The sequence below is a fragment of the Bos indicus x Bos taurus genome, chromosome 4 (assembly GCF_003369695.1).
Source record: "Bos indicus x Bos taurus breed Angus x Brahman F1 hybrid chromosome 4, Bos_hybrid_MaternalHap_v2.0, whole genome shotgun sequence".
NCBI lineage: Eukaryota > Metazoa > Chordata > Mammalia > Artiodactyla > Bovidae > Bos > Bos indicus x Bos taurus.
The window spans coordinates 8,091,933-8,119,733 of NC_040079.1; the positions used below are offsets into that span (position 1 = coordinate 8,091,933).

At 48.1% G+C, this 27,801-nt stretch overlaps 1 long non-coding RNA gene across 1 annotated transcript; it reads right to left on the reverse strand.

Moving 5' to 3' along the window:
* Window positions 1-391: 391 nt before the first annotated feature.
* On the reverse strand, window positions 392-26,460 carry LOC113891813. Its single transcript, XR_003510887.1, has 2 exons — window positions 26,226-26,460; window positions 392-451 (listed from the first exon to the last, which is right to left on the reverse strand). It is a non-coding gene; the product is annotated as an uncharacterized LOC113891813 (long non-coding RNA).
* Between the last annotated feature and the right edge of the window lie 1,341 nt (window positions 26,461-27,801).

A 27,801-nucleotide genomic window follows, 5' to 3' on the forward strand; every position in this document is an offset into this window, starting at 1 on the left:
TGAACTGAACTGAACTGATATATGAAAAAGGAAGAAATAATGAAACCTCCTAATTCCACATGATTTTTTTTTTCCATTTTAAAACAGTTTTATTGATTTATTTTTGGCGGTGCTAGGTCTTCGCTGCTGTGCGGGCTTTTCTCCAGTTATGGCGAGCGGGGCTGCTGCCTCGTTTCCGTGTGTGAGCTTCTCACCGTGTGGTTCCTCTCGTGTGGAGCACAGACTCGAGCGCACGTGGGCTTCAGTAGTTGCTGCTCCCTGGCTCGTGAGCACAGGCTCATGGTGCATGGGCTTCGTTGCCTCGAGGCATATGGGATCAGACCAGGGTCTTATGCATTGGCAGGCAGCTTCTTTACCACTGAGCCTCCAGGGAAGCCCCACACAATTTTTTTGTCAACAGGAGAGAAGGGGAAGACTTGTTTTCTATTTTGTGATTTCACAGTAATGAACACTGTCGAAGAAGAAAACAACAAGAAAATAAAAACACCCCATGAGGACAACGTGGTTATTTTTTTAGGGTGCCTTCTGAAATGGAACTGGGAATTATTTAATCTCACATATGTGAGCACTTGCACCTGCAGAGGGGAGCACTGAGGCCCTGTGTCGGGTAAATACAACCCTGAGGGACAATTCAGCTTGCCTGTCCTCACGGAGTGCGCAACCAGAGAAAAGAGGGTGGTCGCAGGCTTTTTCTGCAGCTTAGCCAGAGGCCGAGGGGAGGGGCCCAGCACTGGTCCATTTCATCTCTCACTGCACCCGCCTCGGGGAGGGGGGCCTGGATTTCAGCATCCAGAGGGTTAATCCATCACTAGCCCTTTTCCAAAGCTCATACCAAACGCTGGGCCAGATCAATAGCCCTGAAACACTCAGGTCTGGTGTAAAAGGGAGGAAGTCAGAAGACGCTTTAATGGAACAAGGCCAGACGAGCTCAGAGGAAGGCAGGCATCAGAAGTAGAAGCCTGATGCTTAGAGACAGTCATACTAAGTGAAGAAAGTCAGAAGAACAAAGACAAATACTGTATGGAATATGTGGAATCTAAAGTGCAACACAATGAACTTATCTGCGACAGGGACTCACAGACATGCAGAACAGATTGTGGTTGCCAACTATTACATGTACAGGATGGATAAATAATAAGGTCATAGTGTATAGCACAGGGAACTATAATCAATAGTCTGGGATAAATCACAATGAAACAGAATATAATGTGCAGATATACGTGTGTGTGTGTGTGTATATATGTGTGTGTGTGTGTGTATACACATATACAAGGGCTTCCCAGGTGACGGTAAATAATCATCCGCCTGCCAGTGCAGGAGACAAGGGTTTGATCCCTGGGTGGGGAAGATCCCCTGGAGAAGGGAATATGGCAACCTGCTCCAATATTCTCGCCTGGAGAATCTGATGGACAGAGGAGCCTGGCGGGCTACAGCCCATGGGGTCATAAAGAGTTGGACACGACTGAGCAGGCTCACACACACACACACACACACGTATAACTGAGTCATTTGCAGTACAGCAGAAATTAATACAAGACTGTAAATCAACTATACTTCAATAAAATAAATTAAAAAAAAACAAGTAGAGGCCTGATGGCTTCATTAGAGCCACTCCTGGCAGCTCCCCTCCCCCTCACTGGCCGCGGGGTGTGTCTCTAGCCCGTTAGAATTGCCCGAACCAACAGGTGCTCCCCGGCTTGTGGGACCTACAGACTCGTCAGGCTGGGGGGTGATCTGAACTTCGCCACAGTGTGAACTGGGCCTGGTGCTTCCGACATGACAGTTGCAGACACGCGATGACTCCAACCCTTGGTGGTGTCACCTGGAAAGGGCGAGCTGTTGCAAGTTTTTTTTTAAAGGAAAAGTCCTCCAATTTACCACTGACCCTGGAGACAAACGATGGCCCTCTGTGTGTTGCTTTCAGATCTCCGGAGGGAGGCAGGAAGTGTTGAGGGGAAGGAGCCTGAACGGGAGGATGCACTGAGTCTCCTTCACTCTCGCGCTCACACCACCTCTGGCACCAGCCTGTGTGTTTGCCCATGAAACGATTCTGGCACTGTCTGGTGTTAGTGCAGCCCCTTCAGGTCGAGGGCTCAATCCCACGAGACTGCCCCCCACCCCCCTTCAGATGTCAATGGCAGCATCCCGGAACCCAGGGAATCACTGACTTAGGTTGACCAGTTTATTATGTAACAAAGGATATGATAAAGGACACGGATGAGCAGGAAGAGACACACAGGGTGAAGTCTGGGAGGGTCTCCCTCTGGAGTTGCGGTGCGCCACCCTCCCAGCACAGAGATGTGTCTGCCAAGCCAGAAGCTCTCTGAACCTCGTGCTTTGGGGATTTTCTACAACCTTCATCATGTAGGTGTGTGTGTGTGTGTTAGTCACTCAGTCATGTCCCACTCTTTGTGACTTCATGGACTGTATAGCCTGCCAGGCTCCTCTGTCCATGGCATTCTCCAGGCAAGAATATTGGAGTGGGTTGCCTTTCCTTTCTCCCAGAGATCTTCCTGACCCAGGGGTTGAACCCAGGTCTCCTGCATTGCCGGCAGATTCTTTACCATATGAGTTACCAGGGAAGCCCAAGGTGTGAGTGATCATTACTCAATCTCCAGTCTGTTTCTCCTCCCTTGAGGATGGAGGTGCAACTGAAAATCCCAAGCTTCTAATCCTGGCTTCGTCTTTTCAGCAATGAGCCCCCAGTCCTCAAGTATCTAGGAGCCACCAGGAGACTTTAGAACTAAGACACTTCTAATCACACAGGACATTTCAAGGATGTAGGAGCCCAGTGTTAGTAACTGGGGAGCAGAGACCTGCATATATATTTCTACTATCTCACAAATGCTCAGAAAGGAAAAGACGCACATGTGCTCAGTTGTGTCCGACCCTTTGTGACCCCATGGACTGCAGCCCACCAGACTCCTCTGTCCACGGGATTTTCCAGGCAAATACCGGAGTGGGTTGCCATTTCCTACTCCAGGGGATGTTTCTGACTCAGGGATGGAAGCCTCGCCTTCTGCGTCTCCTGCATTGGCAGGTGGATTGTTTACCACTGAGCCACCTCTTTGTGAAAGTCTGGAAATATTCAGTCCATAACAGCAATACTTTATCTACCAAGTCTCCAGATGTACAACTCTTTCAGTGCTCAGTATCAAAGCCTCTTATTTCCTCTACCTATAATCATGCTTCAGAGACGTATCATATAACTATCACATCTATCTATATCATTATATATGATTTCAATGATTTTGTATATAGACATAATTATGTCAATATGGTTACATATATAATTATATATACATGAAACACATATTTACATCTCCAGTTTTGTGTTCCCGATTTGTATAATTGGCTACCTACTGAATATTTTTGGGTTCCCTTGGTGGCTCAGACAGTAAGAATCTGCCTGCAATGTGGGAGACCTGGGTTTAATCCCTGGGTTGGGAAGATCCCTTGGAGGAGGGCATGGCAACCTACTCCAGTATTCTTGCCTGGAGAATTCCATGGGCAGAGGAGCCTGGAAGGCTGCAGTCCATGGGGTCGCAAAGAGTCGGACACGACTGAGTGACTAAGTGACTGAATATCTTATAGGTGTCTTGAACAGAGTGGATTTGAAACAAAGCTCTTGATTTGCAAATCCTCCCACCTCCATGACCTGCCTCTCCCTTTCAATCATTTCAGACTAAAATCTTAGCATGATCTTACATCTAGGATATAATTTAATTGATATGCCCTTTAATATTAGGCTTTTAAGACTTTTCTTTGCTCTTATAAAATACACTTTAGATTTCATCTTTGTGCATGAAGCTTTGTTAGCATTTCTGATGAGGTCTTTTGAATAGACATCCAGACAAAGAGTCAGGTTCTTCCCGATTTACTGGGCCCAGGAAAAGAGTATGCGTGCATGTGTGACCCCTCTTTGTGACCCCAAGGATTGTAGCCCACCAGGCTCCTCTGTCCAGGGAACTCTCCAGGCAAGAATACTGGAGTTGGGTTGCCATTTCCTTCTCCAGTGGATCTTCCTGACCCAGGGATCGAACCCATGTCTCTTATGTCCCCTGCATTGGGAGGAAGGTTCTCTACCTCTAGCGCCACCTGGGAAGCCTCAGGCAAGATGTTCAGTTCAGTTCAGTCACTCAGTAGTGTCTGACTCTTTGCGACCCCATGAACCACAGCATGGCAGGCCTCCCTGTCCATCAACAGCTCCCAGAGTTTACCCAAACTCATGTGCATTGAGTCAGTGATGCCATCCAACCATCTCATCCTCTGTTGTCCCCTTCTCCTCCTACCCTCAATCTTTCCCAGCATCAGGGTCTTTTCAAATCAGTCAGCTCTTTGCATCAGGTGGCCAAAGTATTGGAGTTTCAGCTTCAGCATCAGTCCTTCCAATGAACACCAGGACTGATCTCCTTTAGGATGGACTGGTTGGATCTCCTTGCAGTCCAAGGGACTCTCAAGAGTCTTCTCCAACACCACAGTTCAAAAGCATCAATTCTTCAGCGCTCAGCTTTCTTTATAGTCCAACTCTCACATCCATACATGACCACTGGAAAAACCATAGCCTTGACTAGACCGACCTTTGTTGACAATGTCTCTGCTTTTTAATATGCTGTCTAGACAAGAGTATAAATGTGTCTAAATATTTAAAAGTTATAAATTTAATAAGCAAACACTTAAACTATGTGCTAGCCTTCTACTTTGACAAATACACCTTCCTAATGCCCTGAAATGCCAGGTTCAACTTGAGAAGTTTTAGATTCCTTGGAGTCCTCTGATCAAACACCCTGGTGTGAGAACAGGGCGCTGGCACCGCCACATGGCCTGACCCCTCCCCACTTTGTTTCCCTCTGTAAGGGGCTTGTATGTGAGTGTGTGTGTTCACACCCTGGGCTGCACACTGAAGCTCTCTCCTTCCCGGCCAACATTCACACTCTGCTTACCCTAAGGGTGTAAGAGACGTGAGACAGCCCTGGAGGCTGGCTGGGGGTTGTCTGGGCAGGGCTTCCAGAGTCCCAGGTCTCTGGAGGGGGGTCTAGGTGGGGAAGTGGGCTCCTGGCCTTGTGGGGGAGACCACGAGAGAAGAGGGTGAGAACAAGGTGTTCTCTAAACTGCAGGGAAAGAGGAAGGACCCATCCCCTCCACCTGATTCTTCAGAACTAAGTCCATCTGAGAAGTAGTCCAAATGCTAAGTGTTTGATCGTTTTCCCGGGAGTCTTCCATAAAGACGGGGCCACTTTCTAGGCCTTCTAGGCTTCCCTTTCTGGAATTCCCAAGTATTTGCTCACTGTGTGGCCCTGGGCAAGGGGAGTCTGCTCTCCAGGCCTCTGTTTGCTCATCTGTAAAAGACATTCCTTTCTGGCTCTAGCCTTCTCTGGTTCTCTGAAGGAGAATAGCCTTGCGATTTGTCCACTCGTGGCCTGAATTTCTGCAGCCTCCCGTGGTCTGTCACAGTCTCTCCAATGCTCGTATCTAAATACACACGTGTGTGCTTCCTCAGACACACCAAAGCTCGCAGCATAAACTCCTGCCAGGCCAGGAGCCAGCATCCGGAACCAGGCAGGCTTCCTGCTGGCTTTACCAGTCCACCGAAGGTTCAGGAAAACAGCGGCCTCTCACTTGCGATCCAGGCAACTTTGATTCCTGCTTTCATGTTTTCCTCTCTTCCAGCCATCTGTCATAAAATTTACAGCTGTGAAACAAGGAAGCTGCCCCCTCTCTGGTTCCCGGAGCACTAAATCCTAGCGCCTCTGTGGTTATCTGGAAGATTTATTACGTTTCACGGCAAGGAGCTGCCCCGTGTTTATCCTCTGCCTCACCTACTCTGCTCCAAACGTAAAGGAGAGATTTATCTTCAAACCCCGGGACAGCTTTAGGTCACTTGGAGCTACATATGGAGGGCTCTACAAAGAGAGACTTTTCGTTTCCTGAAGATGGCACTGCAATTTTACTTCTGTTCCACAGACACTGCGTCACACATGGAAATATGGAGTAGGGGCAGCTGCAGATCCGTGTCCCTGAAAACTGTCCAACAGCATGGCTGTGTGAATGGACATGCCTATGGTGGCGATGTGAAACTGGTGAGAACATGCATCTGGAAAGGGAACTCAGGATCAGTTATTGTTTTTTCCCTAAAGTGTTGCTTTTTTAAAAAACCCCGTCCTCGAGGACCTAGACCTGCATCCTGTTGGGACAAACTGAAGAGAAAAATTATCAAGTGACCAGAAAAGAACCAGAGCAAACTCCCTTTGCTGTGTTTTCAATCCCTTCGTCTACTACCTTCACATCATTTAAATCTAAATCAAACACAAATTACTGTGACTGATTATTTCAGATGCAGTGAGTGACATCTCAATTTAATCCAAATGTCCTTCCAGTCTCTGCCCAAGAAAAGTGGGCATCCCTTCTACTCCTTCCCCACATCCCACCTGTCCAAAGACTCACAAGCCACCCTCCCCCCACCCCCCCAAAAAAAAAGTCTTGCCTATCTGTCTTCAGATTATGGTGGCCGTTATGACACTTGGGCTGCAGGACCCAGTGGTAGATCAGACCCTGTCCCAGTGGAAACCCGTCTGTCCAGAGGCTTTGGGCAGCTGGGCATCTTGAGGCCTGTTCTCTACTCTCTTAAGACATCTGGCAGGGAGCCTGGTGCCACCTCCACCAAAGGAGACCCCATGAAAGAAGGTGCTCATTTCCAGGAATGTTCAAATCTATCCAGATGCTGGAACAACCTGTGAGTCATGAGCTCTTTGAGAGCATCATACAATGTTTTATAGTCTATATCAAAAAAATAGTCTATATCAAAATTAAAACAATCAAACAGCTAAGTCTGTGTTCAATTGAGACAGCATCTTGGTCTACGTTCCAGAACAGAGAACATTACGATAACCAAAGGTTCAATAAAACTTACGAGAAAACATGAATTTGGGCAAACTTTGGGAGATGGTGGAGGACAGGGGAGCCTGGCGTGCTGCAGTCCATGGGGTCGCAAAGAGTCGGACAAGACTTAGCTACTGAACAACAACAATAACTTAAAAAAAGCCTTGAAAAAAGACACAAATCTATTTTTATCAGCCTAGTCCTGCAGAAGGTATGAAAGGTGGGCGTCCCTAACACAGGCTCGCTGCAGGGCACCCAGGACTGGTGGGGACCAATTGGCTTTGATGTCTTTTCTGTGTTATAGCCTTCGATGCTCTCAACCACTCTGTGATGCTTAATTCTGTGGATGCCTACATATTTCATCAAAGATGATTCTGTGTATGTCTGTGAGGGTGTTTCTGGATGAGATTAACATTTGAGTCTGTAGACTGAGGAAAGCAGACTGCTCTCCCCAGTGCTGGTGGGAATCAGCCCGTCTGTTGAAGGCCTGAATAGAACAAAAAGTCTGAGCAGGGGAAAGCCACTCTCTCTGCCTGACTGTCTTTAAGTTAGGACACTGGTTTTTCCTCTGAACTCGGACGTGGGTTGGAATCACACCATGAGCTCTTCTGGGTCTCCAGCTTGCCAGCGGCAGGTTTTGGGACCTGTCAGCCTCTCTATAACCATGGAGCCAATCCTGCATAATAAATCTCTCTATGCATGTGCATATGACCCTCAACAACACGGGTCTGGACTGAGCAGGTCCATTTATACAGGGATGCTTTTCAGCAGCAAATACTGCAGTACTACTCCATCTGTGATTGGTCAAATCCACAGATGCACAACCATGGATATGGAGAACCCAGGATGGGGAGGACCGACTATACATTATACCAGGATTCTCCACTGTGCAGAGGGCTGTCGCCCCTGACCCCCATGTTGTTCAAAGGTCGACTGCACTTCCTATCGGTTCTGTCTCTCAGAAGAACCCAGGCTTGCACATACTCCATGGGGGCCGTGTCCTTATTTCCACTTTCCATGAGGGGACTGAATATTCACTGGAAGGACTGATGCTGAAGCTGAAGCTCCAATCCTTTGGCCACCTGAGGCGAAGAGCCGACTCACTGGAAAAGACCCTGATGCTGGGAAAGATTGAGTAGGAGAAGGGGATGACAGAGGATGAGATGGTTGGATGGCATCACTGACTCAATGGACATGAGTTTTGAGCAAACGCAAGGAGATGGTGAAGGACAGGGAAGCCTGGCACGCTACAGTCCATGGGGTCACAAAGAGTCGGACACAACTGAGCGACTGAACAACAACGAGGGGGCTGAGATGCAGCTGGGTGGTTAAGCGATCTGTGTGCGGTCTGAGTTGGGGCTGGCAGGGGAGAGAGCTCGTGCAGCCCACTGCCCCCAGCCCAGGGCTGGGACCCTGGCCTGTGGGTGCTCCCTGCACACGGGCCCCTTAAACAGGCCCCCAGCCTCCCTACTGCCCCCAGCCTCCCTCCTGCACCCCCCAGCCTCTCTCCCCGCCTCCAGCCTCCCACTGCCAACCTCCATTCCTAACCCTTAGCCCTGGGTGAGGAAGAGGGGAGTCCTCTGCTTGGGTAGTCTGCTCATCCTCCCACAGACTACAAACAAGCCTTAAACAAAGGACATGTTCAAAAGAAGACTCTTGACTTGGGTTGGGGAGACTCTCATTTTGCAAGATGTAACTGGATCACTGACCGCTGCCTAATGGCCTCCTACACGAGAGGGCCTCATGGACACGTTCAATTTTCCCGGAACTCTGACCTAATGTTGTCAGATGGAAAGGGAGGGACTGAAGAAAGGGGGTGTGATGGTCAGGCAGGAAGAAAAGGCCAGCAAGGCACCCAGGAGCCATCCTGGGCTCAGGACGGCCCAGCTGGCCCAGCCCTGACCACTGGTGCCCCTTGGGCTCTGTGCCACGGTCCCAGCTTCTCTGCTTCCCCTGGTCCTGGCCCGGGGGTGGGGACACCGGTGGGAGAGCACTGACAAAAGTGACAAAGCTTCCTGAGGGTCGTGAGGCCCTTCCAGCGGCTGAGGATCACTTTCAGGGGTCCTTACCAGGCTCTGGGGGGCGCGCAGGGTGGGTGTCCCCCAGAGTGAGCGTCTAGTTCAGTCACCTTGGACCTCTCCAGCTCTCCCTTCTTTCAACAGAACTGAGCCCTCTCTGAGAAGGTTGTTCTGGGCAATTGCAATCGGCCCAGCCTCTCCAAGAACCATTTACACACGCAGCCCGAGGAAGGTGGCTGTAAGCCCACGTGGGTGAACAAAAGCATTTAAAAAGAGGAATATGTGGGTCTTGGGATCTGAGAGCTGAGTGGCGCTGTAGGGGGCTGCTGAGGGTCTACGGCACAGACCCTGGGTCGTGCGCAGCGGAGGGGGTGGGGGAGAGGTAGAGCGGAGGGGAGGAGCACAGAAAGAGAAGGTGTTCTCTGCTCCGGCCCCTGAGACCTGGAATGAGCCCTGATGGCCCTGTTTTGATAAACAGCTTCATTTACTATTTCCTGGATGTTACACCTGTCCTGAGCGGCTCTCATCCAGGGGCCCTCGGGTACCTTTCAGCCGCACCTATAGCTACTTTTGGACAAAGTGGATTCTGTGTAGTCAGCACTATGGAGTTCTCCCCTGGTGACTCTGGACAAAGGTAATATCTCAGAACAAGCCCAGGTCCCACGTCTCAATGACTGCTGCACACGAGGGAGACGGAGCATTTCCTACAACCTGCGTTCCCTCCCACACCCTGGGGAGACATGCAGCCAGCCGCCCTGGGTGCCTGCTGTGCCAAGTGACACAAACTGGGCAGGTATTCAAATAATATTAAACATTGACGCTGGCATTTCTGGGGCCACGTCTGTCATAGACCACGTGACTCACATTGGTCGCCTCGAGTTCCACCCCCCCGCCCCCTTCCAAGCTCCAGAAATGCCGTGTTTGCAAAGCCACGCATGTGCAGCTGGTTCAAGGGTCCCTGCAGAAATGCCCTGAAGCTGCGGAGACAAGGGAGGGTCCTCTTTCTCTCCAGCTGGCTCCCTGTTTCCTACAGATTAGAGGAGGCCCCCCAGGGAGCGGGGCAGGGGCCAGGATGAGTCACTGCAAGCGCGGGACGTGGGGACACGGCCTGTCCTGGGTACCGCGCAGCCATCAGCCCGGGAACTGAGTCAGTTCTTTTGAGACAAAACCACACAACACGGAACAGTTTTGCTCAGCAACTAGAGCTGGAAACAGAGCCTTCGTGTGGGAAATTTCTCAGAATGTGGCCAGAAACACTTTAAATTTGCTGCCCTACCCAAAGAGCTAAAGTCTAACTGGCATGTTTAACTCAGGTTCCATGAAGACAAGATGATCTCTTCTCTGACTCACCTGTGCCAGGGCATCCCTCACTGGGGTGGTCCTCCCCTGTCTGGGCACTAGACTAGTGACCCAGTGGTTGGCAGGACTCTGGAGACCAGCAGTAGCTTTACTAACAGCTCTCAGTGATGCAGGGCCCACCACCTTCCAGACTCTTTTTCACTGACTGCTGCTACTGCTATTGCTAAATCACTTGAGTCGTGTCCGACTTTGTGCGACCCCATAGACGGCAGCCCATCAGGCTCCCCTGTTCCTGGGATTCTCCAGGCAAGAACACTGGAGTGGGTTGCCATTTCCTTCTCCAATGCATGAAAGTGAAAAGTGAAAGTGAAGTTGCTCAGTCGTTTGCGACCCCATGGACTGCAGCCTACCAGGCTCCTCCATCCATGGGACTTTCCAGGCAAGAGTACTGGAGTGGGGTGCCATTGTCTTCTCCGTTTCACTGACAGCTTCCTTTTAACTCTCACAACAACCCTCTAAAGGCTAGAATGATGCTCTCCATCTCCCAGGCGTGGAAAGCTCAAGTAACTGAGGACAAACTGTCAGGTAAATGATGAACCTGAATCAGTCAGCTCCAAGCTCTGTGCCCTTTCTACTGTACTGTGCTGATTTCTCCTGAAGGTCAAGCCTGGAATTGAAAAAAAAGGAGGCAGATTTATCAGGGAGTAATGCAATCAAGCTATGAATAAAAGTGCTGGCTGAATTTGCAAAGTAGTCAAGTGCTTCAGCTGATTCTGAACTTTCCATGCAAGTTCAAGCTTCGTCCCTCAGTCCCTGATCTTTTTTGTCATCATTGTTTGCCAGAATCTCCCAACCGCAGGCGGCACCGTGGACATTTCCATCTGGTAAGTCTAAGCGGTGGGCTGTTGGGTGTTTAGCATCATCCAGCCTCTACCCACCGGATGTCAACAGTATCCACTTGGCTGAGACATCAACATGTCTCCAGCCATTGCTAAATGCCCCCTGTGGGGAAAATCACCCTAGCTGGGGACAGCGGGTTAAATATACCTCAAGCTTTGCTGGCGATCACACCCTTGGCTGGCTTAGTCCTCCCATCCCTGTCTGCTCCCCACACTTCCTCTCCTGGGAGCATGTCCTTAATACGTCATCACACGCAGGCAAGTCCTCTTCTGAGTGTCTGCTTCTGAGGACCCCGCCCAAGATGCTCATTTGCTGCAGATAGAAAGCAAGCCCACAAGAGAATGGATGGCTTAACTTTGGATGTCAGTGTAACCCTTTGTGTTAATAAAAGGAAGGTCCCTTCTGGTTCTAACACTTTGTTATCTACAAAGACCATGGGCAGTTGGGAACCTGGGGTTGGATTTGTCTCCAGAATTGGGTGCCAAGGGATGCGGAAGACGGAAACCCACAAGAGCAGGCACAAACAAATGTCTGTGGACTAAATGACTGAATGTGCAGTTGAGAACGCAGAGACTTAGATGGAAAATGTTGAAAACTGGATTTGAGGCTCTTCCCTATAAGTTGAAAAACAGCATTCAACGTGGAAAGGCTGTTTAACCTCCTTTACCCCCAGACAAGGGCAGGAAACTGCAGGGACACATCTGTTTTTCAGCAAGTCAGGCTTACTGTTTGTTGCAGAGACGGGAAACTGGCACCACGGAAAATCTGGGGCTTTTTTAGCCAGGGGATGGCTAGGGAGGACTTGTTATGGGACTCGGGCTTGTGTTCAGTGACTCAGGGCTGGTTCAAGGTAGTGGGGCTTCGCTCCAGACGGGATGATGGCAGGGAGCAGGTGTGATGAGGTGTTGTAGCAGACGGGGCCGGAAGATGGATGGGCTAGGCCCAGGCTGGTGCTGAACCGCTGAGAGTAGCAGCCACCACGTTTGCCAGCACAGGCGTGGTTTGGACCACAGCCCTATTTCTGTGTTCAGACGCGAAGGCGGGGTGGCCTTGCCCCTGTCCAGTTCCACCCGGGTCACAGAGCTCCGAGGCTGGCATGCTGTGCCACTGCCCATGTAACAGGGCAGCATCAGCCTGACTAGTGTGGAGCCACCTCCTAGGTCAGGTCTGCTCCCTCTTGCTCCGAACCTCTCTCACTGTAGAGAGATTAAGATGGACTAACAGATGGTGGAGAAATTTGAAAGGACTAATAACAAGGAAAAACAAACAGTAATTTGGGTGTGCGTGCTAAGTTGCTTTCAGTTGTGTATCACTCGTTGCGACCCCATGGACTTTAGCCCACCGGGCTCCTCTGTCCATGGGATTCTCCAGGCAAGAACACCGGAGTGAGTTGTCATGCCCTCCTCCAGGGGATCTTCCCCACCCAGGGACTGAACTCTTGCATTTCCTGCATTGGCAGGTGGGTTCTTTACCATTAGTGCCACTTGGGAATCCCAATAGCTTGGGGACACATTTAAAACGTACACTCTTCATTGAACATGAATGTTAAATTTCGTGGATTGCTGTTAAACACAGTTGAACAACAGCAAAGATTTTGATCTTCAGTGTGGGGTTGACATGAGCCTGTGTGAGAACAGAAAGTCTCCAGAGCGATAGATTTTCCTTTCTTTTGTTTTCAGTTTGGCCAAGAACACACGTGCACACACTCACACACACACACTATCATTGGACACAGACAGGGCAGGAGTAACAGCACCATCGTTCGTGGGACAGAGCAGCAGGAGCTGCTGCATAGGCAGCCCGGTCCAGCTCTGGGACACGGGCTGACTTGGAGGAACCCCGAGTGCCCTCTGATCTGAGGACGCATGAGACTCAGCTCCATCGCTACGAATTTTTGCAATTTTAGAGCACATTTCAACTATGAAAATAAACCAACCGGCCAGGATGACCAAGCCTGAGGCCACTGAAATGCCTCGCCGGGAAGGTGCCAGCCAGGCTCTGCCTGAGGTGGGACTTCAGCCTCCTCTGACCTTGCTCTACCTGGAAGCTTCTAGAGAAAAGGAAAGGCATTTGAAGGGCGGGGCTTTTCTTAATCACAGCCTCCTCTTGGTGTTTAACCTTGGGTTTTCTGAAATCAGTGGAGACGACGTAATCTACTTCTTCCCTGCGATGAACAGTCATAAGCTATGCAGCCCTGAGCTTGAAATGACTATGGCTCTAGTTACAGAATCAGTGCACTCTGCCCCGTGTGAACTGTAGCATCAGGTGTGTAGAGAGGGCGTGTCTCCCTGTGTTTGAGGGGATGGGGCTGAAGGGGGACTGAAGCTGTGCACCTTCACTTCCCTTGCTGCTTCTCCCATAGTCCTTCTTCCTGAAACCGTTGACACTGATTCACCCCTGACCTTGCCGGGCTCTGAGTCCCATATAGCCTGTGTTGACATGCATTCTGCCCAGTCTTCATCTTTCTTTCTGAGTGGTTTATCCTGTGACTGGTGTGTTTAGCAATTCGCCTTGCTGTGAGTTTTGTTCAAGCACATGGGCTCTGCTGGTCAGAACAAGTGGGTTCAAATGCTGTTTCCTCCTCTTGCTAGAAGTGTGGTCTTGGCAGTGGGCTGCTTCCTAACTGAGGGGCTGAGAGGGCCCGTGGAAATGAGGCATAAAGGCACAGCCTGCAATGTGGTCAGTTCACAGTGAAAGTCTGGGTTTGTTTTTTTTCTGGTTTCACTGATACAAGGATCACTGTAAGAAGTCAGAAACCCCACTTGAGAGCAATTCTCGGCTCTTGTCAATTCAGATGACACTGCTTCCTGCCCCCACATCATTCCTTGTACAGCTCAGCCTTCTCAGAATGCCCTTTCCTCATATTTGGGATTCGCTGGTGGCTCAGACAGTAATACAGGAGACCTGGGTTCGATCCCTGGGTCAGGAAGATCCCCTGGAGAAAGGAATGGGTACCCACTCCAGTATTCTTGTGTGGAAATCCCCATGGACAGGAACCTGGAGGGCTACAGTCCATTGGGTTGCAAAGAGTCGGACACAACTGAGTGACAAACACTTTCACTTCTTTTTTCCAGAAAGTTGCCTGCCTAATCTTACAAATCCTGCCAAGATCCACTAAAAATCTTCTTTCCATGAAAACTTCCCTACTTAGTCCACCTAAAGAAAATACCTTTGTCTTTAAAACTCTCATACCTGAAGTTTATTTTAATAAAAATAATAATGTTTGATGGACCATTATTCCTTGAAAATCACTTTATGTGTATTTATTTATTGAATTCTTCCCATTTGTCAGATAAGAAAACAGGCCCAGAATCTGAGTAAATATCCCCCACTGCATAGTTCATCAAGGGTGGTCAGAACACACAGTTCCCTGAGAAACGCACTCATTTGTGAGTCCTGTCTTCACCTTTTAACAACAGGCATCAACATTCGGGTGAATAAACTGTCACACAAAGAGACAGCTCTGGGTTACAGTGACTGCTCTCTCCACATCGTCCCCTTTATCAGAGATGAAAATGGCAATCAGTCAGCCCCATGGGGTCAGTGTGGCTGCCTCCCTTTTTCACAGGAGTCCTCTTTCATCCAGTTCCAATGGCGGGAAACCAGGTTTTACCATCATAGAAGGAAAGCTGGAGACGAGAGACAGATTTCTAGAGACCACAGAGCATTCTGGAGCCTGTAGCATGTGATGGGGCTTCCCTGGCGGCTCAGATGGTAAAGAATCCACCTGCAATGTGGGAGACCTGGGTTCAATCCCTGGGTTTGGAAGATGCCTTCTAGAGGAAAGCTCTTGGAGGGTCCATGCTCTTACTTAGTCTTTGAGAAAGGCAGCTGGTCCATGCTGCAGTCCTTGAGGGAGGGCCTGCTGAGACTCAGAGGGTTCTTGTGGTGCTCTGACCCTCTGGGATGCGCTACCTCCCCTGCTGACTGGCTCTCTCCACGTTGTTGGCAGCAAGTGCTGTGTAAGCTGGAAATGAAACGTGGCTTCCCGTGGAGGAGCTGCTTGGAAAGAGGGTCTTTCAAAGGAGCAGTTTCTCTACTATAGGGTGAGTGTATGGGATGATACGTGTCCCCCAAATTCCTATGTTGACATCCTAATCCCCAGTCCCTCAGAATGTGACTGTATTTAGATACGTGCTGTGTTTAGTCACTCAGTCGTGTTTGACTCTCTGTGACCCCATGGACTGCAGCCCTCCAGGTTCCTCTGTCCATGGGATTCTGCAGGCAAGAATACTGGAGTGGGTTGCCATGCCCTCCTCCACGGGATGTTCCCATCCCAGGGATCAAACCCAGGTCTCCTGCATTGCTGGTGGATTCTTTACTGTCTGAGCCACATGACATTTAAAGAGGCAGTCAAGTTACAGTGAAGTCATTAGGGTGGGTCCTAATCCAATAGGGGCTATCTTCCCTGGTGGCTCAGACGGTAAAGTGTCTGCTACAATGCAGGAGATCTGGGTTCAATCCCTGGGTCGGGAAGATCTCCTGGAGAAGGAAATGGCAACCCACTCCAGTATTCTTGCCTGGAAAATCCCATGGATGGAGGAGGCTGGTAGGCTACAGTCCATGGGGTCATAAAGAGTCAGACACGACTGAGCTACTTCACTTTCTTTCTTTAGTCCAATAGGACTGTATCATTCTAAGAAGACAAGATTAAGGCATAGACAGGCACAGAGGGAAGACAGCCATCTGCAAGGCAAGGAGAGAAACCTCAGAAGGAATCGATCCTGCCAATATGTGATCCTGTACTTTCAGCCTCTACCCAGAACTGTTAGAAATAACCTCTGTTGTTTACTGCCTGCTGAGTGGCTTCAGTTGTGTCCAACTCTTTGTGACACTAGGGACTGTAGCCCACCAGTCTCCTCTATCCATGGGATTCTCCAGGCAAGAATACTGGAGTGGGTAGTCGTTGTTTCTCCAAGGGATCTTCCCGACCCATGGATCGAACCTGGGTCTCTTGTGTCTCCTCCATTGGCAGGTGGGTTCTTTACCACTAGCACCACTTAGGAAGGCTGGTCTGTGGTATTGCATCGTGGTGGCCACAGCAGAGTAATGTGGTGGGTAGGCTGCAAAGAATGGTTAGGGGCTCCTTTCACAAAAAATCTGATATGCTTGGTGGCCCCAGAAAAAGGTAAGTTTGGGTGTTCATCTAATTGACAAAGGGTGACTTAGCTGTCAGGGCTCTGTGGCTTCTCACTGAAAAGGATTTGGGAGAGAGAAACAGAAAAAGGTATGACTGCAAATAAGTTTTAAAAGCATTCTGTAGGCAACAGCTGTGGAAGAAAAGGGAACCAAATTTATAACCATATAAATTTTAATAGGAGTTTATAATCTTTTATGACTGTTATCTCTAAGTTAGTCCCTATAAAGAGGATTAAGTATAAAATTATGCTGGGAAGTGTGCCCAGATGACATGGATGGAAATAAGGCTCTTGGAAAGGATGACATAGGTCCAGGGGACGGTTACCTTGAGTAATCACATTGAAGGTCAAAAATCACAAACAAGAACCAATCTGTTTTAACTCCTATCCTTTAAACTGAGCAGGACCCCATGGGGCTCCCGGACCTGGGAGCCTTTCTGTCCAGGTCTTGGAAGACCTTCCCTGAGTTCCAAGGGGGCAGATTCTAATCACAGAACAGTTGCTAATCAGGGAAGGGAGGAGGGGCTGAGAAACAGTAGGGCAGCCCTGGGGGTTGCTAGTTCACCTCAAGGGAGGCATACAATGAATCAAGGTAAATTGGAAGTGGTCAAACAGAAGATGGCAAGAGGGAACAGAGGCATTTTAGGAATCAGTGAACTAAAATGGACTGGAATGGGTGAATTTAATTCAGATGACCACTATGTCTACTACTGTGGGCAAGAATCCCTTAGAAGAAATGGAGTAGCCATCATAGTCAACATAAGAGTCCAAACTGCAGTACTCAGGTGCTATCTCAAAAATGACAGAATGCCCTCTGTTTGTTTCCAAGGCAAACCATTCAATATTACAGTAATCCAAGTCTATGTCCCAACCAGTAATGCTGAAGAAGCTGAAGTTGAATGGTTCTATGAAGACCTATAAGACCTTCTAGAACTAGCACCCAAAAAAGATGTTCTTTTCATCATAGGGGACTGGAATGCAAAAGTAGGAAATCAAGAGGTTACTGGAGTAACAGGCAAATTTGGCCTTGGAGTACAAAATCAAGCAGGGCAAAGGCTAACAGAGTTTTGCCAAGAGAACGCACTGGTCATAGCAAACACCCTCTTCCAACAACACAAGAATGACTCTTGACATGGACATCACCAGATGGTCAATACCAAAATTGGATTGATTATATTCTTTGCAGCCAAAAATGGAGACGCTCTATATAGTCAGCAAAAACATGACTGGGAGCTGACTGTAGCTCAGATCATGACTCCTTTTGCCAAATTCAGACATAAACTGAAGAAAGTAGGGAAAACCACTAGACCATTCAGGTATGACCTAAATCAAATCCCTTAACGATTATATAGTGGAAATGACAAATAGATTCAAGGGACTAGATCTGATAGACAGAGTGCCCGAAGAACTATGGACGGAGGTTAGTAGCGTTGTACAGGGGGTGGTGATCAAAACCATCCCCAAGAAAAAGAAATGCAAAAAGGCAAAATGGTTGTCTGAGGAGGCCTTACAAACAGCTGAGAAAAGAAGAGAAGCAAAAGGCAAAGGAGAAAAGAAAAGATATATCCATCTGAATGCCGAGTTCCAAAGAATAGCAAGGAGAGATAAGAAAGCCTTCCTCAGCAATCAATGCAAAGAAATAGAAGAAAATAATAGAGTGGGAAAAACTAGAGATCTCTTCAAGAAAATTAGAGACACCAAAGGAACATTTCATGCAAAGATGGGCTCGATAAAGGACAGAAATGGTATGGACCTAACAGAAGCAGAAGATATTAAGAAGAGGTGGTAAGAATACACAGAAGAACTGTACAAAAAAGATCTTCGTGGCCCAGATAATCATAATGGTGTGATCACTCACATAGAACCAGACATCCTCGAATGAGAAGTCAAGAGGGCATTAGAAAGCATCACTACAAAGCTAGTGGAGGTGATGGAATTCCAGTTGAACTATTTCAAATCCTAAAAGATGATGCTGTGAAAGTGCTACACTCAATATGCCAGCAAATTTGGAAAGCTCAACTGGCCACAGGACTGGAAAAGGTCAGTTTTCATTCCAATTCCAAGAAAGGCAATGCCAAAGAATGTTCAAACAACCACACAATTGCATTTATCTCACAAGCTAGCAAAGTAATGCTCGAAATTCTCCAAGCTAGGCTTTAACTGTACATGAACCAGAACTTCCAGATGTTCCAGGTGAATTTAGAAAAGGCGGAGGAACCAGAAATCAAATTGCCAACATCTGTTGGATCATAGAAAAAGCCAGAGAATTCCAGAAAAACATCTACTTCTGCTTTATTGATTATGTCAAAACCTTTGACTGTGTAGGTCACAACGAACTGTGGAAAATTCTTTAAGAGATGGGAATACCAGACGACCTGACCTGCCTCCTGAGAAATCTGTATGCAGGTCAAGAAGCAACAGTTAGAACTGGACATGGAACAATGCACTGGTTCCAAATCATGGAAGGAGTATGTCAAGGCTGTATATTGTCATCCTGCTTATTATATGCAGAGTACATCAGCCAGGCTGGATGAAGCACAACCTGGAATCAGATTGCTGGGAGAAATATCAATAACCTCAGATATGCAGATGACACTACCCTTATGGCAGAAAGCGAAGAACTAAAAAGCCTCTTGATGAAAGTGAAAGAGGAGAGTGAAAAAGTTGGCTTAAAGCTCAACATTCAGAAAACGAAGATCATGGCATCTGGTCCCATTACTTCATGGTAATTAGATGGGGAAACAGTGGAAACAGTGAGAGACTTTATTTTTTTGGGCTTCAAAATCACTGCAGATGGTGACTGCAACTATGAAATAAAAGACACTTGCTCCTTGGAAGAAAACCTATGACCAACCTAGGCAGCATATTAAAAAAGCAGAGACATTACTTTGCCAAACAAAGGTCCGTCCAGTCAAAGAATATGGCTTTTCCAGTGGTCATGTATAGATGTGAGAGTTGGACCATAAAAAAAGCTGAGTGCTGAAGAATTGATGTTTTTGAACTGTGGTGTTGGAGGAGACTCTTAAGAGTCCCTTGGACTGCAAGGAGATCAAACCAGTCAATTGTAAAGGAAATCAGTCCTCAATATTCATTGGAAGGACTGATGCTGAAACTGCAGCTCAAATACTTTGGCCACCTGATGTGAAGAACTGACTCACTGAAAAAGACCCTGATGCTGGGAAAGATTGAAGGCAGAAGGAGAAGGGGATGACAGAGGATGAGATGGTTGGATGGCATCACCGACTCGATGGACATGAGTTTGAGTAAGCTCCTGGAGCTGATGATGGACAGGGAAGCCTGGCGTGCTGCAGTTCATGGGGTCGCAAAGAGTTGGACATGACTGAGCGACTGAACTGAACTGACATCTTTGAGCTCTTCATAGAACTAAAATCCAATAAATGAAAGATGTCTGCATTCTTCACCCCAGAGAAGATCACTTGAGGCTGGATTAAAGAAGCCAGAGAAGCTCATCAAGAGATTACGTGAAACCACATTAAAGAAGCACAGCCCTACTCTTATCAGCAATCCCAGCTGTCCTTGAACCATTGCTATAAAACTCCTCACCAAATCCTCACAGATTCAGTCAGTTCAGTTCAGTTGCTCAGTTTTGTCTGACTCTTTGCGACCCCATGGACTGCAGCATGCCAGGCTTCCCTGTCCATCACCAAAGCCTGGAGCTTGCTCCTCAACCTCGCAGGCTGGGACACAGTTTTGAGAGATAGGATCCCACTGTATCTCCCTTTGCCTAGCAAAGCAATAAAGCTATTGTTTTCTACCTCACCCAGAACTCTTGTCTCTGACATCTGATTTGGCACCTGCGCACAGAGGCCGATCTCTCGGCATCACCCTGATGACAGCTTCTGCACAATCCCTTGGGCTGTCACTTTCCATCAAGAAGATTCTTCAAGTAGGAAAGGCTGCTTAGTGCCAAGATTGTCTCTGGGCATGGCCAGTCATCCCAGGAGACCTGTATGGTGCCCTGACCCCTCACACCCGCTGTGGATGGAGCAAGAAACTGTCCCAGGAGCAGAGGGCTCCCTTGTCTACAAGACAGGTGAGTCACGGGCAGATGATGGACAAGGTCCTCCAGAGGTTTTCTTGGTGAAAGTCAGGGAACTTCAGTTAATCAACTAGAAGCAAGATTAGAACATTCTCTGGAACCTTCTAGTTTTGTTTGCTAGCAGCTGCACGGACATCCTAATTCCAGCTGAGTGGCTTGAAACCCAGGTGCAAGGGCTTCTGATTCTCCCAGTTAATTCTCAGAAGCATGTTTGCTCTCATCTATGCCGGTCATTTGTTTCAGTGACTGGGACAAGTTTCCCAAGAAAGCTTGGAAGCAGCTAGCCTCCCCCATTAGTTTTCTTCTAAAAATTTATTTTTAATTGGAAGATAATTGCTTGACAATATTGTGTTGGTTTCTGCCACACATCAACATGAATCAGCCATAGGTATACACATGTCCCCTTCCTCTTGAATTTTCCCCCCACCTCCCACCCCACTAGGTTGTCACAGAGCACCAAGCTGAGGTCCCTGTGGTTACAGCAACTTCCCATTAGCTATCTATTTTACACATGTGGTGGTTTAGTAGCTAAGTCATGTCCGATTCTTGCGACACATTTTACACACAGTAATGTATATTTCAATAAACACATTCCGACTTTTTCTGCCACAGGTGGGTCGCATATCCCACAGCACCTGTGACACATTTGCAGGTTTTCTTGGTGAAAGTGAAACTTGTGTGAAACTTGATTTTCACACATTATGTGAAAATCAAGTTCTCAGAAATCAAGCCTCTTGTTTTAATTGCACCAAATGTTTCAAGAGATTGTGTAGCCTCGGACTGTCAGAGTCTGCCTGGGGTCGCTGACTCAGGACTTTGGCCAGGGGCAGAGGACACGTGGGTCACTGTGGGTGGGGCAGCTGGCTGCCCAGAGGGTGTGATGAACGGGAGCCCGATTGAGTCTACCTTCAATATTCCACAGGGTGTCAAGCTGGTGTTTACAAGCACAAATTGCCTCGGTCTCCTCTCTATTTGGATCAGGCCTCCAACTACCTGCCCCCGGGAGGGTAGAGGCACAGGGCCCAGCTCCCTGCAAGGCAAGGTGTGCCAACATGCAGGCAAGAGACCACGTCCCAGCTTGGCCAGCTGAAAACCAGATCCAGCAGATTAAGTTCTCTGGGCCTGTTCACCTCCCTGGAGACAGGCCTCAGGGGAGAGAAAACTTTGCCCTCAGCCTCCTGGCCCCAGTCATCTGAACTGGCTTCATCTTTCCCACTAACCCAGCATATCTTGCAATCAAGCACCCTTAAATTCTCTTTCCTACGTTATTTTACTAGGCTTTGCTAATGGGCACAAAATTGTCTCTTATATTCCTCTACTACTGAGAAGCCTAATCACCATCCCACAGGGACAAGGCCACAGACCTCTCGGTTCCCACTGCTCCTTTGCCAACTTTTCCTCCAATCACACCCCTCTGGGCCTGTGCCAGCCCCAGTCAATGACACCACTCTTCAAAATCCAGGATTAACCTTAGATTCTTCTCCTTTTTTCACACCTTAAATCCAACAGCAAGTTCTACTGTCTTGACCTGCAAAATATATCGTATTATCCAGCTACTACTTCTACAATTTCTATTTATACTTTATTTCAAGCCATCGTCATTTCTCACTTCAACTATCAGGACAGCCCTCTAACTAGGGTCATGTCATCTACTTCCGGCCCACCTGGAAAGGTGACTGTGTATACGTACCTCCCTTGCTCAAAGTCCTCCAATGGCCTTCTGCAAACACTTATACAAAATCTCCCCCACGGCCTAAAAGGCCCAGTGTGACTTGGCTCCTGGCTCCCTCCCGCCCCGTTTCCTCACTCACTCCTCCAGTCACCCCAGTGATGTGCTGGGTCCTGCCCTAGGGTCTTGGCACTCGCTGTCCCATGTCTGGAACACTCAGAGCTGGGGAGAATGGTCCAGGCTTCCTTGTGTGTGTGGGTAGGGCTCATAGTGAGGAGAGGTCAGTGGGCACAAGGGACTGTATTAGCAGAGAGATGGGGATCAGATAAGAACAAGGTGTCCACCCAGCCAGTGCCGGCTTGGAGACAAGCTGATGACTGGACTTGAGATACAGTACATCACCCACAGGGGCCAGCGGGAAACAGGTGCAACATGCGTGCTCAGTCGTGTCCGACTCTTTGTGACCCCAAGGACTGTAGCCCGCCAGGCTCCTCTGTCCATGAGATTTCCCAGGCAAGAATACTGGAGTGCGTTGCCATTTCTTTCTCCAGGGGATCTTCCTTACCCAGGGATCAAACTTGCATCTCCTGCACTTCTGAGCCATTGGGGAAGCCCATGGGAAACAGGACGTGTTGGAAACACTCCTGGAATTTAAGACTCTGCCTCGGGGAGAAATAACCCTGGATCAGAAAGTGACTGGACTGCATTTTCTGCTCCCAGGTAGCATGGAGAGCTCCTAATGGCTTTAAAAGTCTGGTTGTACGTCTTGCCCACCTGAGTCAATGGCAGTGCACATTCACACCTGCTACACCAATGTCGATGTTTCTGGAACAAAGTGAAGTGGCAGCTGATCTCACCGAACAGTGGCCCCTGGCTGCCCAGAACAGTTCTCTCTCACCCTTAAGTCACACCATGGTCAGAAGAGTCCTTTCTCCTACCCTCAGCCTCTGACCAGAGTTTCATCAGGGCTTTTCTTATGTTGACCATCACCTCCTGGGTAATGACAGGTGGGGCAGGACCTATGTTTTGCTGGCTTCAGAAGAGCCCTCCACAGCAACCACTTCCCACGGTCTCTGTGGTGGGCTCGAGTCCACACCAAATCATCAACATGAAGCCCCCATTACTAAAGGCATACCAAGTATAAGCTCTATCCCAGTGACATCAGAGAAATAGGACGGCATCCTGTCCCTGCCTGTGGTGGCGTGTAAGTCCTTCCCGGGTTGGAGAACATTTGCCACATTCTAGCCAGTAATTTCATTACTGTGCTGCTTGCCTCTACGTTTGTCAGGGTCTTAGTCCTTCCGCTTGATAACTTTGGACGAACCAGCTTTTCTGTGTGTGACTCTCACATCCCTCCAAACCTCAGCCCCAGGGATGGGTCTCAACTTCCCTGGAGGGTCTCTTGGTTCTGCCCCAGAAGGAAAGCGAGTCTGAAGGCTGAAATTCCCGTGCCATTCCAGGACAGGTATGGTTGCTAGGAGGTATTCAGGCAGCATTTGAAATAGGTGTCATACTAAAAATTGGAGGATAAGATTTGAATAAAATGAAACCAGAATTACTCATAGCTCATCTAGCCAGAGAAAGTTCTTAAGTTATTGCCACATGCTTATTTTTCAACAGCATGCTGATGAAAAGGGAAATGTGCCAATTCAGGGTTATAATCGGATCTCAAGCAGCACACCTGAGCTTCGTAGCCAGGATCAGGAGGCCTTGAGAACCGAGGTGCCTGCTGCTATCTGATGCCAGACACCTGGTAGCAAGCAATTTAGCACAAAGCAGCTCTGAGTCATTGAAACGGAGCTATGATCCTTGTCCCCTCACCAGGCCCTCTGTCTGTTTTTTGCCAGCGGAAAACTTTAGTCAAAGAGTAAGTTTAATCAGAGAAGTGAGAAATGCTGAGAGAGAGGAAAACAGTCTAAAGAGACTAAGTAATATTAATGTAGTCACTAAGCACAGTCAAGGACCTTTAGTTCTTTCTCAAGGGCTGTAGATAATATTCTGAGCCATATCCTGTGAGCCGTCTTATAGATATCAAAACACCAGGTGGAGAAGTTAACTACGTGGTGACCAGGACTTAAGCTGCCACAATGCCAAGAACTGACTGCAAAGAAATGGAAACAAGCGCACTCTGGAACTAAAGATTCCGTTCAGTTCAGTTGCTCAGTTGTGTCCGACTCTTTGTGATCCCATAGACTGCAGCATGCCAGGCTTCCCTGTCCATCACCAACTTCTGGAGCTTGCTCAAACTCATGTCCATTGAGTTAGTGATGCCATCCAACCATCTCATCCTCTGTCGTCCCCTTCTCCTCCTGCCTTCAATCTTTCCCAGCATCAGGGTCTTTTCAAATGAGTCCATTCTTTGCATCAGGTGGCCAAAGGATTGGAGTTTCAGCTTCAGCATCAGTCCTTCCAATGAATATTCAGGACTGATCTCCTTTAGGATGGACTGACTGGATCTCCTTGCAGTCCAAGGGACTCTCAAGAGTCTTCTCCAACAGCACAGTTCCAAAGCATCAATTCTTCAGCGATCAGCTTTATTTATAGTCCAACTCTCCCATCCATACATGACTACTGGAAAAATCAAAGCTTTGACTAGACAGAACTTTGTTGGCAAAGAAATGTCTCTGCTTTTTCATATGCTGTCTAGGTTGGTCATAACTTTCCTTCCAAGGAGCAAGTATCTTTTAATTTCATGGCTGCAGTCACCATCTGCAGTGATTTTGGAGCCCAAGAAAATAAAGTCTCTCACTGTTTCCATTGTTTCCCCATCTATTTGCCATGAAATGCTGGGACCAGGTGCCATGATCTCAGTTTTCTGAATGTTTCATTTTAAGTGAACTTTTTCACTCTCCTCTTTCATTTTCATCAAGAGGCTCTTTAGTTCTTTGCTTTCTGCCACAAGTGTGGTGTCATCTGCATATCTGAGGTGATTGATATTTCTCCCAGCAATCTTGATTCCAGTTGGTGCTTCATCCAGCCCAGCATTTCTCATGATGTACTCTGCATATAAGTTTAATAAGCAGGGTGACAATATATAGCCTTGACATACTTCTTTCCCAATTTGGAACCAGTCTGTTGTTCCATGCCCAGTTCTAACTGTTGCTTCTCGACCTGCATACAGGTTTCTCAGGAGGCAGGTAAGGTGATCTGGTCAGGTAAGAGGTCCCACCTCTTGAAGAATTTTCCACAGCTTATTGTGATCCACACAGTAAAAGGCTTTGGCATGTCAATAAAGCATAAGTAGATGTTTTTATGAAACTCTCTCACTTTTTTGATGACTCAGTGAATGTTGGCAATTTGATCTTTGGTTCCTCTACCTTTTCTAAATCCAGCTTGAACATTTGGAAGTTCATGGTTCATGTACTGTTGAAGTCTGGCTTGGAGAATTTTGAGCATTACTTTGCTAGGGTGTGAGATGCGTGCAATTGTGTGGTAGTTTGAACATTCTTTGGCATTACCTCTCTCTGGGATTGGAATGAAAACTGACCTTTTCCAGTCTTGTGGCCACTGTTGAGTTTTCCAAACTTGCTGACATATTGAGTACAGCACTTTCACAGCATCGTCTTTTATGATTTGAAAAAGATCAACTGGAATTCCATCACCTCCACTAACTTTGTTCTAACTCTACCTAAAACAACCAAGATGATGCTAGTCAGACCACTGATGACCAATTAAAGTCAGACCACTGATGACCAATTAAAGATGACTGTATGAAACCTCCTCCCACTCTGTCTATAAAAGCTCTCACCCCCTGCTTGTAAGGCAGGGGGAGTTGGCCTTTGGACAGATGTCTTTGACCCTCTCCCCACCAACAGTTGCCAGCATCTGAAATAAAGCAAACTTTTCTTTCCATCAACCTGGCCTGTTTACAGGCTTTTGAGCGGCAGCGACTGGATCCACCACACATATCTTTTGCTAACATCATGAACCCATTAATCTATAAAATGGTGCTCAGGCTCAAATATGTAACCATTTCTATTTCTTTCTGGTACTAATTTCATAGACTTTTGCTGCAGAACTGTAGACTTGGAAGGGAAACTTGAAGCGTTTTGTAGAGGAGGGGTTTGGGATACCGGGTCCACACTAGGTCACAGGGCTTCCCAGGGGTAGCGCTTGTGGGAACCCAGGACCCTGACCTGCGTAAGACCCACCGGAAAGCCGTTTCTCACAGCACCTGATTCATATCAACCGAGTACACAACCTTGCACCGCGAACAACCTCACGCCTTTTCCTGGATTTTTCAGAAAAAACGGGAAAAGTACCTGTTCTGATGTCCCAACCCGTTTCGTTTCATAGAAGAACAAGAAGGAAACCAGTCCATCCCTTCTGTTGGGCGGTGGCCGGGCTCTCTTGCGCTGGAGAAATGGCCGAGTAGAGAAGTCACCACAAGCTCGGATTAGGAGGAGGTGTGGTCAGCTTTCAGACGGAAACTGGGTTGGACGATGGACTGGACCAGGAGTCCCAGCAGAGCTGACCCACGGGACACCCCCTCTTCTCTTTGCTACTACTACTACTAAGTTGCTTCAGTCGTGTCCTACTCTGTGCGACCCCATAGACGGCAGCCCACCAGGCTCCCCCGTCCCTGGGATTCTCCAGGCAAGAACACTGGAGTGGGTTGCCATTTCCTTCTCCAATGCATGAAAGTGAAGAGTGAAAGTGAAGTCGCTCAGTCCTGTCTGACTCCTAGCGACCCCATGGACTGCAGCCCATTAGGCCCCTCCGACCGTGGGATTTTGCAGGCAAGAGTACTGGAGTGGGTTGCCATTGCCTTCTCCTCTTCTCTTTGTCTGTCCCAGGAAAGCAGAGGACGCGGCGCCTGCCCTGCCCCCCAGGCCCGAAGACGCACAGACTCCTGGGTAAATCCTTCCCATCTCCGCCGCATCCTCGGGGAAGGGCCCGCCTAGGGGAAATATCAGCCCCACCTGAGTGTCTCTGTTGCGCCTTAACTGCTTGGGACACGAGTTCCAGTCTGTGGATCACTTCTAAGTGGGGCTTTGTTTGGGGAGAGAGGGGAGCCAAGAAACTGGCCTGAAGGGTTATGGAGAACTCTCTAGAGCCACCATCCCATAGTACCTGTTTGTAGAACTCAGCCTTCGGTTCAGGGGATAAAGTTTCTTCTCTAAGAAGTTTCTCTAGGAAACAGTCGCTAGTTTGTATTATCCCTCCATGGTGGGAAGCCATAGGGAAATATGTTCTCATTGTGGTAGACTACAGCATAAAAACTTGCCCATTTGTAAGTGTGATTCAGCGGCCTTTAGTACATTCACATTGTTTTGCATCCATCAAGGCTGCTTTCAAACATTTATCAGCTCAAGCAGAAACTGCTCAGGAAGCAGATAACTCCCCAGTCCCTAATCTGCCAGAGATACAGGAGACGTGGGTTTGATCCTTGGGTTGGGAAGATCCCCTGGAGGAGAAAGTGGCAGCCCACTGACTGGTATTCTTGCCTGGAGAATGCCACGCACAGAGGAGCCTGGCGGGCTACAGTCCGTGGGGTCTCAGAGTCAGACCCGACAGAGCACATGTGCTTCTGTATCTGTATCCTCTCCACCTCCCCTCCCCCCAGAACCTCTATTCTACTTTCTATGTCTGTGAATTTGCCTAGATACTGCATATAATGGAATCATATAGTATCCATCCTGTTGTGTCTGGTTTATTTCACTTAATGTTTTCAAGGGTCAGCCATGATTAAGCAAAGTTTTAAAATAAATATTAAGTGGTCGTAGAAAAGTTTGATAGTATAATAATCAGAAATAAAATGATTGAGGGCTGCCCTGATGAAAATTAACCTTTCCCAAGCACTTTCTATGTGCCAGGTGCTATCCTGGGAAGGGCACA